Source organism: Narcine bancroftii, chromosome 1, assembly GCF_036971445.1.
Source record: "Narcine bancroftii isolate sNarBan1 chromosome 1, sNarBan1.hap1, whole genome shotgun sequence".
In the NCBI taxonomy this organism is placed as follows: domain Eukaryota; kingdom Metazoa; phylum Chordata; class Chondrichthyes; order Torpediniformes; family Narcinidae; genus Narcine; species Narcine bancroftii.
Genome location: NC_091469.1, coordinates 304,560,838 through 304,573,176, shown reverse-complemented (window position 1 = coordinate 304,573,176; position 12,339 = coordinate 304,560,838). Strand labels below are relative to the sequence as shown.

The following is a 12,339-nucleotide window of genomic DNA, read 5'->3' as shown; positions in this document are numbered from 1 at the left end:
GTATATATACATATGTCCTTTTAAAGTCTTCATTTTTTAACTCTTTATACTTGTTATAAAGAAAGAGAGGTCACATTTCTTTCTTCTTTTTCCTTATGTGGTAACTAATGTTTTCAGTTAATAATTAATTACTAAATCCATGGAAATATTAATATTTTCTTTGAAGTAGATACAACAGTTTTGTAGCTGTGTGAGGTTCCTTATCTTTTATGTATAATTCTGGGATAACTGCCATTAGCAAGTTTTGGGGAATATTGTTTTGTTTGTGCACTGCAGCCATGGGCAGTGGGAATTCACAAAGTGGGGACGGGGTTGTTAGTTTTTGTGAGACTGTAATCTGATGTTTATTATTGTGGATGTCATCAATTTTAAAATGTTGTATTATTGATTTTTAATTTCTCACATGGTCAAAGATATTAAGTTCTTGTCATGGAATATTGTGAGGTTGAACCATCCAATTAAACACTTGAAGTTCTTTTCTCATATTAGAAAGTTTCAACCTGAGATTATTCTGTTACAATAAACACATTTTCATCTCTCTGACACCTCACGATTTTTGAATTTTTGGAAGGGACAGCAATTCCATTCAGTATTTTTGGCTAAATCTAGGGGTGTTTCAATTTTAATTGATAAATTGATGCCATTTATTTAACATGAGATTATCACTGCTCATTTTTTTGTATTGTTCGGTAAACTATAAAATAAACTTTATGTTTTTCTTAACATTTATGGTCTTAATACTTATGACCTGAATTATTTTTTAACAGATTTGAATATGTACTCTTTGATATTAGGCAGCAACTTAAACTGTTAGCTTGACCCAATTCTTGACCACTCATCTTATAAAATTACTAATTTAAATAAGTCAGTTATATTTATAAATTATTTTATGTTACAATCTGGGCTTATTTACATATGTAGATTTCTTCATTATGATGATAAAAATTCTCTAAGTATTGATTATTTTCTTATAAACCAGCAATTAATTTCTTCTGTTGAGTTTTGTTCTAATGAAAGCATACTAATTTCTGACCACTCTCCAGTGATTTTGTCTATTAATATCCCAGATTTACCTAGAATCACTAAACAGTGGTGGTTGAATACCCTTTTTTTGGACAATTATTTTTTTTTGAAATTCATAAAAGATCAAATTTCTTTTTTTTTTCAGAAAAAACTCCTCTCCGGCAGTTTCTATTTAGTCATTTGGGATGATTTTAACGCTTATACTAGAGGTCAAATAACTGCATTTATGCCTAATATTAAAAAAAAACAAGACTAATTCTGAGAGAGATGATTTGGCCAATTAGCTGAAGCGTATTGACCAATAATATACCTTAACTCCAAAACCCCAGGTTTTTGAAAGAAGAGTCAAACTTAAAACTAAGCACAACTTGCTTCTTACTTACCCTATACAGACACAACCTTTAAAGAGTAAATCTAAGTTCTATGTGCATGGAGAAATGGCAGGGAAACTTTTAGCTAGCTAAATTAAACATTATATAGCTAAATGGCTTATTACTGAGATTCATAGAGAAAATTGAAAGATTTCTAATGATCATGTTGAAATAAATGACACTTTCTCTCAGTTTTACTTTAAATTGTACAGCTTTGATTCAATCAAAGACCAAAATTCTATACAGCCATTGAACTATTCCTACAGTTTCTTCAGAGAATAGCTTAAATCTGGAACAGCCTATCTCTGAGCAGGAGATTGCAGCAGCTATTAACTCTTTGCTCTCTGGTAAGATCCCTGGTCCTGACAGCTTCCCAGTGGAGTTTTATAAATCATTTTCCCATTTACTGATACCCCAGTTGGATTCTGTCTTTAGTCAATCCTTAGTTAGTGGGAAGATACCAGAAACTTTTTTATGAAGCCTGAATTTCTCTTATTGCTAAAAACAAATAAGGACCCATTAGTCTGTTTCTCCTACTGACCAATTTCCCTCTTAAATATTGACTAAGATACTGTCTAAGATTTTAGCTCATGGGTTAGAGAATATCATGCCTCTGGTCACTTCTATGGATCAAACTGGGTATATCAAGGGATGTTACTTATAATTTAATATCTGTCATTTGTTAGATATTCTTTATTCTCCTACAGTTTCATCCTCAGAATGTATTATTTCCTCTGACTCTGAAAAAAAGCCATTGATAGAGTAGAATGGGAATACTTATTCAAATTATTAAAGAAATTTAATTTTGGCCCACAATTTATAAATGGTATTATTTATTCATCTCCTACAGCTTCACTCATCACTAATTCAATTAAATTCAAACCAAGTTGTATTGTGGTACCAGATAGGGATGCCCTTTAAGTCCATTATTATTTAATTTGACTTTAGAACCTCTTACAGAGGCTTTTCAACAATCAGCTGCTATCTCAGGAATCACAAGAGCATGAAGTGTTCATAAGGTGTCTCTTTATGCAGATGATCTTTTATTGTATATATAGAATTTTGATCGATCAATTCCATCAATTTTATCACATTAATCAATTTTGGTAATTTTAAAGATATAAATTGAATTTGTCTAAGAGTGAACTGTTTGTTTTGAGTTCTTCCTGCTATTTAGATTGCTCTATTCCTTTTAAAATAGCTAAAAAATAAGTTCAACTATTTAGGTATTACTAAGAAATTCAATAATGTGTTTAAAGAAGCTTTTTTCACCTTAATGACTCATGTCAAGATGTCCTTGACACAGTGGTACCCTCTTTTGATGACATTAATTGGACATGTCAATATTATCAAGATGAATATCCTACCTAAATTGTTATACATTTTTCAAGTTGTATCTCAGTGGTTCTCATCCTTTTTATTTCCACTCATATACCACTTTAAGTATTCCCTATGCCATAGGTGTTCTGTAACTAGTAAGGGATTGCTTAAGGTGGTATGTGGGTGGAAAGAAAAAGTATGAAAACCATTGTTTTAATCGTACCTAATTGACTCGTTATGTGCAGGGTTTCACAACTCCAAAGGAAATCGGTCAATGATTATTTTTCTCAAGTAAAATACTTCAGTAACAATTGGGTCCAGAGTAGTGATTCTCAACCTTCCCTTCCCACTTACATACTACCTTAAGTATCCCTTAATAATCTCAGAACACCAATGGCAGAGGGATTACTTAAAGTGGTATGTGACTGGAAAGAAAAGGGTTAAGAACCACTGCAGTATCTGTTTCTGTTCCCAAATCCATTTTTGATTCATTAGATTCTATCATATCTTCTTTTATATGGAAAAAAATAAGCATCCCTGTCTTAAAAACATTTTCCTTCAAAATACTAAAAGAATGCCATCAAGCCATCACTTATAATTGCACTTACCAATTTAATTCCAGAGACCATTTAAAACTTATTTCCCCTGTCTAGTCTCAAAAATAAGAAATGAAGGTATAGCAGTTCAGTTGGGGTCATAATTATTTGTAAAATAATGACCTACAACAGGCATGACCTTGGCTGTCAACAGCTAAACTGTCTTGAAGACACTAGCCTAACCAATGCTAAGTTTTCTAATGTTTGCCAGAGCCAACATTGGCTACAAAAGAGGAGAATTAACATTGTGGAAACTCTATCAACATTTTATGGCTTTAAAATTGATCATACATTCATGATCTATAAAATTTTGATGGGCGGTTCTACCTCATGATCTTTCCATGTGTCCTAATGTTCTGAAACATTGTTAATTTTAATGCAGCTGCTTAGTTTTGTAAATTACTTCAATTGAGTAATGTTTGAGAGAGAGAGAGAGAGAGAGAGAGAGAGAGAGAGAGAGCGAGAGAGAGAGAGAGAGAGAGAGAGAGAGAGAGGAGAGAACTGACTTCTGCAGTAGCTTTTTGAAGGTGGAAAATCGCATTTTGAAGACGGGTTGTGAGTTCTGAGTTCAGCCTTTTGAAAACCCCATGTAGGAAATGGCTGGCTAAAGTGTTTCTCCTGAAATAAGGGAAACAAGAGGAACTCTGTGGTGACCTGGAAGAGGTTATCATTTGGAAAACCCATGATAGGGAAAGTTTCTTCGGCAAGACACTGAAGTGACTGATGGAAGTAAATCAGTTTGTGTGTGTCCAACAAGCCACAAATATCTCTCTGAAACAAATAAGAACCTTCCTGAGCAGTAACCATTTAATTTTAAGCATAGGAGCTTGGTTAAAATTCATAAATGTTAAATTCTGTGCAGAGTATAAGAATTGCCTGATACCAGTGAACTTGGAGGAGTGAGAAGTGAGATTGGACTTTGAATCAAAGAATTTCCCTGAACACATTACATACACATGTGCTTAGAATTAGAAGGGGGGGGGTTAAGTTAAGTTAAGTTAATAGTAATAAGTTAAAGTTTGATCCTGTTTTTATGTTTAAAGAAAATTAAAAGTAAATTTTGTTTAACTAACCATTTGTCTTGGTAAATTTCTATTGCTGCTGGATTTTGGGGTCCTCTGGATCCGTAACAGTATTATCATTGATTACTCCAATTTCCATTAAACCCCTCCTCTGAGCATGTCTCTCTCCCTATCCATCTGTCTCCTTTCCTCCAGTTTCCCATCCCCTTACCTTCCCTCTCCATTCAGAGAGCTAGCCCTCCCCTATTATTTCTCAGTTAATCTACTCTCCCACCCATCCATGTACTTCTTACCTGTTACCTTGTGTTTCTCCCCCTGCTCTTTCTTTCCTCCTCTCGTCTCCCCCCCCCACCCCCATCTTTATTTATTCAGGGTCCTACCTTCTTTTTGCTAATACCTTGACAAAGCTCTTGAAATGTTGCTTACCCTTTACTTTCTCCAGATGCTGCGTAACCTGCTGAGTTTCTCCAGCTCTTTTGTGCGATGCATCCAATCATGATTAAAAGGGTGTTATGCTCCGCAATCAGGAAGCTGTGTTGACAGATCACAACAAGGAGATCTTTATTTTATTATAAGAACACGGATACATGTTATCCTTGCTCTTTCTTGCAAGGATTTACAGGTGTTGTTTCATTATCCATCAATTTTAGTCACTTCTTGCAAGTCCTAACAGCATCAGTAAAAGAAAGATAAGAAAAGGTTATCGGCAATTGATGAAAGCTCTTCTTAGATAGAAAACATTATGTAAGCCATACCATCACTTCACCTTGTTTTAATGAGATCTGATGAATTCCATATATCACTTTATTTTTGGAGACCATGCAGAAGTTCTACCTCGCTCTGATCTGATTGGGCTTCCAGTACATGGTGGTGTCTCTTCTGCAAGCATCCTATCCAAAGGGATTTCTGTTGCAAATATTACCTTGTCACTTCATTCATTCCTGGTCGCAAGGATGTTGAGAAATCTCATTCACACAAAATAAGCTCGCTGTGCTTCAGTTCTAAAATGTCAGAGATCTTTGATAGCAGGTACATCTCGTAGCAGCAGGGGGCAACCGTTATTGCAGATAAAATGGATTAGATGCTCGACATCACCAGAGTAGCCTGAAAAACTCACACTGTTGGACACTGGGATGCGTTTTAGCAGTGGGATTAGCCCTTCACATGTGGATAAGCTAAATATGGGCAGAAGATGACATAGGATGGTGACCTGAGACTGGATCTTGAAGGGAGAGGTTGCACAGGGGTACCAATGCTCTATTCTAGCAAGATAAGATGCATTGATTTAAATCTTTGGAAGAATATTTAAATAATTGACACAAATTGTCAACCTGAGAAAGTGCTCCTCATTTAAGCTGTGCATTTGGATGGTCCCTATACAGGAGTTTACAGGGTTAGCTGGATTATATCAGAGAAATAAAAGGACTACCTTCACAATACTCTAATCTCTCCCAAAGGCATTATTGGGTAAATGAAGGAGAAAATTATAGCACTAATATTGCTGCTTCTTCCCTTTATTTTTGCCAGCGATGTAATCAGAAGAAATTTGCCTCTCATTTTTGTTTTGTTCTCTTGATGATTAAATTCCATTTAAAAATCTTTCAAAAAGTAAAGCACTCTGCAGGAGATTGAGAATCAATAGGATGCCTGCAAGCTTCAGCAACATGTATAGAAGGCACTTTGCCAATTTTTCAGCTTCACTTATGATTGCGGAGCATAACACGTTGAAATTGTTACGTGATGAACTTCCACTCTGAGGGCCTAGTTGCATCCCAGTCTCAACTCTCATTAAAATCTGATTTTTCACTGGCTAGGTTTCACCATAGGACTCAGCAGGGTTGATAATAGAGCACTTGAACTACAGGAGCCATTTTTGTCCATGGAGATTTTATCTTAACTGCAATACAAATGCATTCAACTCAAAATGCACTGATATCAAAAAAGTTGGGCTGCTGTCGTACAAAAGCAAAGACTTGGTGCTCATACTAAATAAAAATGAGCAAGCTTTATACCCCAGAAATGCATGGGGTAGAATCATAGAACTATAAAACATTGCAACACAAAAATAGGCCCTTCGGCCCTTCTGGACTGTGCTGAACTATTATTCTGCCTATTCCCACTGATCAGTACCCAGACCATATGCCTCCATACCTTTTCCATCTATGTACCTATCCAAATTATTCTTATATTCTTCACCTTGGGCTGTACTCATTGGAGTACAGAAGGATGAAGGGAACCTCATAGAGGCATTTTGAATTCTGAAAGGCCTGGACCGAGTAGATGCTGCAAAGATGTATTCCATGGTAGGGGATTCTAGGACAAGAGGGCATAATTTGAGGATAAAATTGTGTCAATTTAAACCAAGGAGTATTTTCACAATTTTTAAAAAAATATATATGAAACAGTGAGATAATATAAATCCTGGAGGACACACAAAATGCTGAAGTCTGGAGCAAAATACAACCATATAACAAGAAGAACAGTCAACACCCTGGGCCAGAAGACAAACAAAATGATGAGCTTTGATGAAGAGTTCCATCTCCTGGGGAAAAAGGCACTGGCTATACACCTTATCTATCCCTCTATAATTTTGTAGACCTCTATTAAGTCACTTCTCATCCTTTACTCCAAAATAAAAGTCTGAGATCTACTAGCCTTGCCTCATCTGCAACATCCTGGTAAATCTCCTCTGCACCTGCTCCATAGTTTCCACATCCTTCCTGTAAATGAGGTGACCAGAACTGAACCCAATATTCCAAGTGTAGTCTCACCAGAGATTTATAGAGCCATAACATCACCTGATAACTCCTGATCTCAATCCCCTGATTAATGAAGCCCAGCATACCATCGGCCTTTTGAACTATCCTATCCACTTGCGTAGTGTCGGCGCTGCACAATTGCTCAGCAAAAGGAGGTGTAAGGCCCTCCTTCTGTCCCATAGCCTACAGGTCACTCTTGGGCAAGGTGTAGTACCTGTTTAGCCTCCCAATCCGGGTCATGTGAAGCCATGAATTGCAGATGATGGATGGTCCCAAATTCCAGTCTTCTTCCCATATCCCTTGATACTGTGACTAATCTGTATCTATCAATCTTCTCCTTAAACTCCCCCAATGATTGGACCTCCACAGCTGTATGTGGCAACAAATTCCACAAAGTCACAACCCTCTGGCTGAAGAATGTTCTCCTCATCACTGTTTTAAATGGGAACCTTCTAATTCTAGGACTGTGCTCTCTTGTCCTGAATTCACCCACCAAGGGAAATATCTTGTTCACATCTATTCTGTCCAGTCCTTTCGGCATTCAAGATGTTTCCATGAGATCTCCTCTCATTCTTCTATACTCCAATGTATATAGTCCAAGAGCTGCTGAACATTCCTGGCTAATGAAGAACCTATCTATCTTAACTATCTATCCAATGACCTGGCCTCCACAGCTGCCAGTGGCAACAAATATTCCACAGATTTACCACCCTCTGGTTGAAGAACTTCCTACACATTTCTGTTCTAAGCAGACACCCTTCATTTTTGAAGTTGTGTGCTCTTGTCCTCCACTCTCTGACCATAGAAACAACCTTTCTACATTTACTCCATCCATGCCTTTCAACATTCAAAATATTTCATTGAGATCCCCTTTCAATCTCCTAAATTCCAATGAATACAAGCCAACTGCTTCTAATATTACAGAACTAGTTATCCATTAATGGTCAAGATCAACAAGTTCAAATCCTACCACAGCAACTTAGTTCTTTAAATCTTGTTCTTTCAATAAGCCTGGAATCAGTAATAAAGATAATGCAATTACTTCATTTGTCACAAAAGCTGCTTGGTTCATTAATTTCCTCATTAGGTCAAGACAGCATATTTATTTTCCTATTTAGATTTATCTGACTCCAGATTTATCAATATTTGTTTTGTAATAGCCCTCCAGCTATGATGCAAAATTCTAACATGAATTAAACCACCCTTTTCTGGATTCCTCAGAATGCAGATATTTGGATTTGATTCAAGATTTGAGATTCAATATATTGTCATGAAAAAAAGTCAGTCCAATATTACACAACATTTGTTTTAATCTGCTGAAAGGCAGACAGATTTGCCATTGGCAGAGATTGCCTGATCCACGCAGTCAGAGTAACAGAAGCAAATGAGAATAGCCTCAGAGTCACCGGATGACAATGAACTCACCTCCAGTGCTCCTGCAGCCTCTGCAGCCACTGAGAATCCAGTTTAAACCATCAGCAGCCCGAGCTCCAGATCCAAACCTCTGACACGATCAGGCACCCTCTCGCATTTCAGTTCCTATACCTGGTACCCACTTCAGCCAGTCACGACCCAATTTCCAGCAGTCTGCAGTCCAGTGTAAATCCCTTGACTGCAGTCACCAGACAGCCCACGGACTGCATAGGATCTTCGCCTTGAATCACCAACAGCTACTGCCTGTGCATTCTTCAACCTCAGAGCCACTCACTGGTCTGCCGCTGTTGTCACTGTCCTATGAGTCATTTCTTCTGTTTTCCTTATAAAACAGGGGGTGGTCTCCTTGTTTTCTGGTGCCCTATGCCAGTCCTCCGCTTCCCCAGAATCTGCCACCCTCATGGATGCAGCCACCATCTTGGGTCCAGACCCTATGGTCACAGTATTTTTAAATAAAACCACCATTTGGCTCCATTTACCAGCTGTTTAAAACCTGTACAGAGCTGACAGCAATCAGGCTTAGTGGTTCGACCCCATGGGAATGCTGTGACTCCACTCCCATCTGTCTGTGGGTCCATACCAGTGGTGGAGATGCTGTTATAGAGACTCTGGCAGTCCACAATATTTAATCAATGCAGCATTTAAGTGTGGATTTTTAAAATCCAAAAATAGACTTTATTCACAATAAATTATTTATAAAAGAAAATTTGTTCAACGCCTCTTCCCCCTCTTAATTTCACTTTGATATATTTTCATCACTGTTCATTGTTATTTCTATTTGCAGAATTGCTATCGGTGTGGCACCTTGCTGTAACTGCTCCTCTGTGGTTTGAGGGGCTTCCCCTCAGTCTCAATCCCTCAATGCCTGGTAATGGAAAGACACTAGTCTGTGGTCTTTCCCCACAGCATCCTAGCTTTGATTGCACCAAGCCTCAGTGTGTCAGCATGCACATTTGCAGCCTGAAATGTGCCAGTCAGCAGCATTCCCAAACCAACATCTCAGTGCCCTTTCACCGAGTTGACAGTCTTCTAGCAGTTCTGGATATCAGTCTCTGGGTGTGTCCCTGGGAATAGCCCATAAATCAGAGAATCCTCTGCCATGCTGCTTCTGGGGATAAACCGTGACAAGGATGCTTGCATCATTCACCACCCACTCTTAGCAAATCAGCATTCTGCAAAGAGGTGGACCACTGTCTCCACTCCACCTCAGTCATCTTGAGGGCAACATGCATTGTGAATGATGTTCTGGTTGCACAGGAAGGAACTGACTAAGTGGGCTCCTTTCACTGCCAGTCAGGCCAAGTCCTGGTGCATATTTGTGAACACTAAAGATAAAGCATTCTACCAGATGAGCAGGGTGGTCTGTTCCAAAAACCACCCTACCATGTCCCTCGAGTTCTCATCTCTCAGTAACTGCAGGACGTTCTGTGCTGACCCCTATCTGATGACCTTGTGGTCAAAAGTGTAGACCTCGAGAAACTTTTGCATGAAGAATAGGTGGTGTGGTAAAGTCCACATGACTGAGGTGGCAATGGGTCCTGACCTATCCTTCACAACACCTGGGACAGGTAGAACCTCAGCACATTGTGACATTTGGTGCCCTCAAACATAGAGTACAAATGATTTGCAATCAGCGCAGGGAGGATGGATCAATGCACTGATCTGGCCAGCAGAACGAGATGAACCACTTCGCACCACCCCCCCCCCCACCCCCCCCCCTTTCCTCTGATGACCTACTACTGTCAGGCTCGCTTTGGAAGACTGAATCCAAGGAAAAAATCTGAACTTTGGACTCTGAACACTAGAGGGAAGATCATGCACAAGTTTAGCCACTGTAGGACAAGCTACAGAGAAAGTTTGGTAGGAAGTGGAGGTTTGCCCAGAATAGAGCAAAGTTAGCACTCCACTCTACAAATTAGAATGCCACTCTTGGACTGCCATGTACCTGTCAGCTGCACAAATGCTTGAAAATTTGTTTGCTTATAGCTGCAGCCTGAAAGAAGGAAGAATAAAAATAAATTGCCATTATGGTCACACTGGAAATATAGTTCTGGACTGCTCGTTCTTCTGCAATAGATGGAACATTTCAGTAACAGCAGCCTCACTGAGCCATACATATCACACACTTTGTTGCTTCTAAAATGTAAGGAGGGTGATTATATCCCCAGAATATCCTGATTAGATATGGATTTCTGCACATCCTTTTCTCCTTCCCCTGTTCTTCCAGCAGCTTATCCTGCCTTGTGCATCCTCTAGTCATCCTCTTGATCACATCCATGGAGAACGCTTATGCATTAAGGTCAATCAAATTTGTGTAGGTGCCTTGAAATCAGAATCTGCCATATTATTCCCAGAAGCAACCTGAAACAGCCATCAAAAGTAGCAGACACTTGTGATATTTAGCAAAAGCCAGGATAGTTCAACCTCTAAATAATGTATAAATCCCTTTAAGTCCTACCTACTCCATGATGCATGCTTAGTTAAGACTGAGGTTTAATATCAAATTTGACATCAAATTAGCAGTTCATTGGTTATCACTGGCTGCATTTTAAGGGAAACAATGAAAGTCCTGCAGTTCATCAAACAAATGCCCATGCTCTTGTAGCACATGTGGCACTCAAATCATTTGCATCACAAGTTTAATTAATTCAATTTATGTATTTATTTATCTTATTTATGTAATTAATTTATCAGCATGTGTCACATGCTCATTTCCAAACATTCTGTCATATGAGGTTAACAGATGCAACTAAATGATGATTTCAATGATTTAAGGTCTATGATTTTAAAAATTACATTCTAAATACCTTCAATGCATGCATGGCCTCCTGTTAACCACTCTCCTACCTGTGCACAGATTGACTGACATTTACATTAAGATGTTTTAGGTCACTGTCACACACAAGAGCTCAACATCTCAGGAGAGAAGGTAACATTTTTCCTGAGTCGATAATTCACTTTCAGTTTTACAAGTCATCAGCTGTCATCGTAACGCAAGAGAATTGAGAAATGTATTTTCACTCCTTGCTGAATGTCAAAAGAACAGAAAAATATTCATCTCATCTCTTTGTCGGACATTTGGGAGTTGATAGCTTTCATGTTTGAAGAGCATTTCAAATTTGTATTGCTAACAAGGAATGAAGCAACTTCCTCTCTTTTTGTACTATCACACGGATTTGCAGTGGTCAGTGTAAAATGTGGGTCATTTGCATTTCAAAAAAACTGAATGATGATGATAATGTCTATAATATTCGCACATAACATTGGGTTTATATTTGAAAGACAAGGGGTTTTTTTTGGTATAAACCCAATAATTCTACTTGCAGACTTACCTTGGCTGAGGTATTGGATCAGATTTCTACAGCTGCCTGCATTTGAGGGTTTTGGGTGCAGTCTTCTGTGGAGAGGCCAGGTCCCAACCCATTGGCGTGGTGCAGAACACTTCCTCCTAGTGGGAATGGTTGCCGCCTCTTCCAGAAGGGAAGAGAATGGAGAGAGAAAACAGGTGGTTTTAAGAAAGAGAAGGAAAGGGTAAGGGTCTTGTTACTTGAGGAAGGATGCACTGGCTTCAGAAGTGGTGCAGAAGAGATGCACCAGGTCAGCCTTCGAAGAAAGATTGAGTCACATGGGGCTATACTCGCTGAAATTTAGAGGAATGAGAGGGGATCTTATGGAAACATATAACATTATCAAAGCCATAGATAAGATAGAGGTAAGTAAGTTGTTCCCATTTGTCAGGGAGACTAGCCTCATGATCAAGAGTCATAGATTCAGGATGAAGATGAGGTGGGAAGTTTTTATCTTTTAATCGAAT

At 38.5% G+C, this 12,339-nt stretch overlaps 1 long non-coding RNA gene across 2 annotated transcripts in view; it reads right to left on the bottom strand.

Moving 5' to 3' along the window:
* Positions 1–12,339, bottom strand: part of LOC138751944 (uncharacterized) — a 58,601-nt gene that overhangs the window by 33,274 nt on the left and 12,988 nt on the right. For both annotated transcript variants that reach the window (XR_011350279.1, XR_011350282.1), the window contains exon 2: positions 4,759–4,863. This is a non-coding gene — a long non-coding RNA (uncharacterized lncRNA). The remainder of the gene's footprint in view (positions 1–4,758; positions 4,864–12,339) is intronic.